Source organism: Psammomys obesus, unplaced genomic scaffold, assembly GCF_907164565.1.
Source record: "Psammomys obesus unplaced genomic scaffold, mPsaObe1.curated_primary_1811, whole genome shotgun sequence".
Classification (NCBI taxonomy): Eukaryota; Metazoa; Chordata; class Mammalia; order Rodentia; family Muridae; genus Psammomys; species Psammomys obesus.
Window position 1 is genome coordinate 43,376,257 of NW_026587216.1, and position 5,140 is coordinate 43,381,396.

The 5,140-nt window shown below is 43.2% G+C and overlaps 1 non-coding gene across 1 annotated transcript; it reads right to left on the reverse strand.

Moving 5' to 3' along the window:
• Positions 1-2,577: 2,577 nt before the first annotated feature.
• LOC129673807 (small nucleolar RNA SNORA17) lies at positions 2,578-2,706 on the reverse strand. The gene has a single exon (XR_008719736.1). It is a non-coding gene; the product is annotated as a small nucleolar RNA SNORA17 (small nucleolar RNA).
• Between the last annotated feature and the right edge of the window lie 2,434 nt (positions 2,707-5,140).

The window sequence follows — 5,140 nt, forward strand, 5'->3', positions numbered from 1 at the left end:
AAATGAAAAAAAAAATAGCTTTCTTATCCCTTTGTGCTTGTAGTCCTGGCAAAGAAAAAGATCAGACTAGCTAGAAGCAGAAGAGGTGAACCAGGGGACAAAGAGCAGATGGAATGTGATAAGGGCACAGAAAGGCAGATTTGCTGGAAACACAATGCAATGTCAGAATATTAAGGAGATAGTAGAAGAGGTAGAAAGAGAGGGAAAGCAGGCAGGAGAGGGAAGAAGGGAAAGACACACACACACAGATCTCCAACAAAGAAATTAGATAATCAGGGAGAGATCATGAAAAACCAAAAGATACAAATACAAAGGAAGGGAGCCATAAACAATTTTGGTTTGTTTGGTTTGTTTATGTAGCCAGTTTGTTCCCCTGAGGATCTTTTTTCTGGAGAAAAGCAGGGAGAGAATGTTGGTTGATGCACTGACTCGCTCTTCAAAATACATCCCTGCAGGTCACCCCGGAAGTGCATGCTCTCCCACAGGACTGCCTGGTGCTCTATAGAAATGTGTCCTTCCTTCTGTTTCGTCAAGTCACCAAAACTGCCCTCAAGTCTGGCAAAAGCTTTGTGGTACAACTATGACTTTATGGTTAGAGACTTTCTTTCTTTCTTTCTTTCTTTCTTTCTTTCTTTCTTTCTTTCTTTCTTTCTTTCTTTCTTTCTTTCTTTATTTCTTTCCTTCCTTCCTTCCTTTCTTCCTTCCTTCTTTCTCCTTCCTTCCTTCCTTCCTTCCTTCCTTCCTTCTTTCCTTCCTTCCTTCCTTCCTTCCTTCCTTCCTTCCTTCCTTCCTTCCTTCCTTCCTTCTTTCCTTTTAATTGGCTCTTTGTGAGTTTCACCTCATGCACCTCAATCACACTAATCTCCCCCTACCCCTGGCCCTGCACTCTACCCTTGTAACTTCTCCCACAACATAGAAAAAATATATCATTGTGGAAGCTGTAGTGTGTCACAGTGTCCCACAGTACACCCTTTTGTCCATATTTCTTTGCTTCCAGCTGTTCATTGTAACAGGTCTTTGGACCAGTACATGGCCTCTGGCTTCTGCTACACTATCAATGCTGGAACCTCACTAGGACTCCTCTAGGATATCCTATTGTTTCCCTGTGTCACGGAGATCTCTGTAGAATGGGCTGCTTCACACACTCCAGCAGGTAATCAATAGGATCAGTGTTGGCGTGGGCTAATTCAAAGCCCTGGCTCTGGGACTGAGACGTATCTGAGCTCGTCAGCCTACCAGATTTCCTGCACCCACACAATAGGGGCAACTTATGCTCTGCCCCAACAGGTTAATCCAATGCTGCCCCATAAAGGGCCAGAGCCAGCTCTCCTTTTTTCATATTCTCAGGGATGTCTCATCTGTGCCCATACCATTATGGCCCACTCTGCTCCACTGTCTCCGCAAGGTGCAGGGCCTACTCTCCCAAGTGCTGCAGGAGGCAAGAGACAGTTTCCCCACTCTCATGACCCCATGGTCAGCTGTCCCACCTGCCATAGGTGGCAAGGAACAAGGGATGGGAAGAGGGCATCTTTCCCTTGACCATGTCACCATATAGCAGACAAGAATCAGGGTCAGCTCTCATGTGTTCACTCCCTTTGGGCCACAGTCCCCATGACCAGGGAGCTCTACTCTGCTTCCCAGGCAAGGTTCTGGGCCTATTAAGAGATGCAGCAAGAGGGGCATCTCTTAGTATTAAGAGGGGCAGGGCCAGGTGTCCTGCTCTCATCCCCCAGAGCCAGGTCTTCCGCCCACCACAGGTGGTGAGGTGTGAGGATAGAGGAGCATATCTCTCCTTAATTCATGCTACTGCACAGGAGACCAGTGGCAAGCCATCTCTCGCACACTCATACCCTCAGGGTTGACTCATCTGTAACTCCTGAAACCAGGGCCAGTATTTCCTGGGCGATGTGTGGGCCACTCTCCAGAGTGCTAGCTAAGTGCAGGGTCAGCTCTCTTGCTCTCCTGCCCTCAGAGATATCTCTCCCACAATGTCCAGGGGAGGAGTGGGGCCAGTTCTGCACAGCCCTCAGATATCAACTTGTCCCCAGGTGGCAGCACAAATGAGAGACAGCAGCTTGGCCTTTAGTGATAACAGACTCCCACTGCTTCAGGGTCATGGAACCAGACATGGCCCCCAGTGACAACACAGGCCAGGAACCCACTATGGTTCTAGGTGGTATCACTGGCTACTCACATCAGAATATTCTTTACTTCTCTTGAGTCTCCAGTTCTGCCTCTCTTCATTGTGCTCACATCTGTCTGTTTCTTCATTGTGCTCACATCTGTCTGTTTCTCTTTTTCTCCACCACTTACTTGCTCCTCTTAGTGGTGCCCAGGGTCTCTGAGTGTCTGAGGTTGAGGTGTCTGAGGTTGTCTCAGGAGTGCTATGCCCCTGCCTGTGCATTATGGCATGAGGCAAGGTTCACCTCAGTCTTGTCTCTGTCTCGCTCCCAACCCTGGGAGTCCATACAGGCCTGCATGATGCTGGCTGGACTGGTGCTCATCTAGGGTAGCCCCCTGTCCTGGCTCCCTGGCTCCCGAGTGGTGGTGGCCTCAGGGTTGCTTCTTTTTTCAGGGCGTGTTGGACCACTAACCATCTAAATGTTTACAAGTCAGAACACTAAGCGTCGACATGGCCTCTCTCTCTGTGCCATCTACGGACTCACAGGACACAGCAGCTACACCTGAGATGCGTCTAGGGGCAGGGCGTAGACATTTCTCCATCTCCAGTTATTCTCTAGGCCAAAGAGCATACGTACATCTCGATGCTAGTGGCGGGGCTGCACTCATTTCTATGACTAGAAAGCAAAATTTAAAAAAATATATATTTATCGTTATGCTTACAGTAATTAGACTTACTGGCTTTGTTTTTGTTTGTTTGTTTGTTTTTGTTTTTAAACAAAACAAACAGGTAAGTATGCTTTTGTGTAGTTTTTGGCTTTCAGTAGCTTTTTATTAAGCAAACAAACCCAAGACAAATCCTTTCTAAACATCAGTTATAGCCTAAGCGCTGGCGCTAGGCTAGACAACAGGGGAGCAGCTGTAGCTCTCAACAGAAGTGCAATTTCTGATCGAAACATCCCAACTCAAGAAGTCATAGTTTTAAAACTCCGAGATTTCTGTTGTCTCTCTTGTCTTCATGACTCATTAATGACATCTTGTTAAATGTCTTATCTATCTCTTTTGTTCTGCAGTCTTTGTATTTCTCATCAGATTCTCCGACACATGGACCTGTGCTAAAATAAAAGCCATCAATGTCCTTGTGCTGTATTTATAGGCACAGAGGTGTTGCCATGTGTTACTATGCAAGTGATCACTCCCCACTTTCATCAAGCTCCTCTCATCACTTATGTGTGGCTCGATGTGTAATGCCTTTATTGTTTCTTGGCCTAAGGAGACTGTCTTTTCAGCTCATTAGTACAATATATCAGCAAGTATTAAGAGCTTTGCGGTGCACAAGGAGTGGTTTTTGTTTGTTTTTTAATAAGTGGGTCTTTTCACGAATATTGACAACTTTTGAATGTTCAAGTAAGAGAGATAAAGACTAAGTTTTCTGAGTTAAGGCGTAACACAAATAAAACTGATTAATCGTGGGGGGGAGAACTTGTTTTTGCACATTGTTCACAAAGTATCTTGGCTGTCAGTTTTGGATTAAATGCGAACCTTGAGCAAAGGGTTTAAATTCATTTACTCCTGGCAAAATATGACTTCCTGCTTCTAAGAATAAAGGCTTGAAAAGTCTTATTAAAGGAAGGCTCCAAAAAGACTTCTTAACTTCAAACAGGTCTTACAAAACAACGCTCTGATGAGTTAAGTGCACATGAATTAGAAGCATATGTATTAAATTTCCCTTAAAATACACATGGGTTTAAAAATTAAGGGTGGGAGGGAGTCTTGGCAAAAATCTATTTTAGGTTTGCCTAAATCCAAACCATTTGAAAAGTAATGCTAAGAAATGAGACAAAAGACTGATTAAAATTCTTAAACAGTTAGGAGAATCAAGGGTGGCTTTTTTCTTTTCAATAATTTAAGCTTGCTTCAATAAGAAATGCTGAATTTATTTAAAATAACTTTTTTTCTAAAATGAAGGGAAATCTGCCTGGGAGCAAGATATGTTTTCTGAAAACTCCAGATCCTTGAGAAAAAGTTGGAAGACCTTGACAGTCTTAAATAAGGACAGACAGGCTGGAGAAGAAATGGCGTTCAATTCTGTGATTTGAGCTGTGACTTTTATCCTGCTTCATTGCTTGCATCCAACCAGAAAAAAATAAAGAACAACAACGGAAGTCCCACTTCACTCTTGTCTTAGTCTCACCCATTGGTGTCATTTATGTACAAAAACACACACACACAGAGACATCGAGAGACAGACAGAATGAGAGAGAGAGAGGACTGAGAACTCACTGGATAACTAGCATTTGTTTCATGTGTGTCTGGCTTGCATATACAGAGAAAAAAGTTTGACATTGAATGTACCAGGGCTACAGCACTCACTCAGACAGAAAGGCAATAAATCATGGAATGTGACTGATTTGTTTGATATAAAACTAAAACAAAACAAAACAAAACAAACAAAAAAAAAAACAAAAACCTGAATTCAGATTAAAATTTCAGTAAATCCTTTCTTGAGAGCCTGATATTTTTTAGTTCCTACTCTGAACAATTCTGACAGGTTCCTCTTACTAGGTACCAAAGTCTTTGAATTGTCATTCAAATGCTCCCCACACAGAACTCTGAGCCAGAGTCAGAGGATCTCCCTGAGCTTTGTTAGTCACTCTGCATAGTGACTACTGCAACAGTGCATCGCCAAACAAAATGGAACAACAACAATCTTCAAGGTGAGATGGAAAGCCATTTCATAGAAGGCTTCCAATCAGAACATTTACAAAAGTGTCATGTTCATGTGACTTGATTTCTCTTGTTTTGGTGGGATGGTAGACAAACCAGAAATAGGTATCTGTAAGGAGCTGCAGTGTTAATGTCTACTTTAGTTCAGTTGGTTCCATACCTTTGTTACACTATTCATTGTGACAAGGACCTCGTTAAAAAGATAAATGGAAAGTTGAACTCACGTGACTATAGGTCCATTTTTTTTGGGCCTGATAACTAAACACATAAGCTTTGATTCAATGCTAAACTT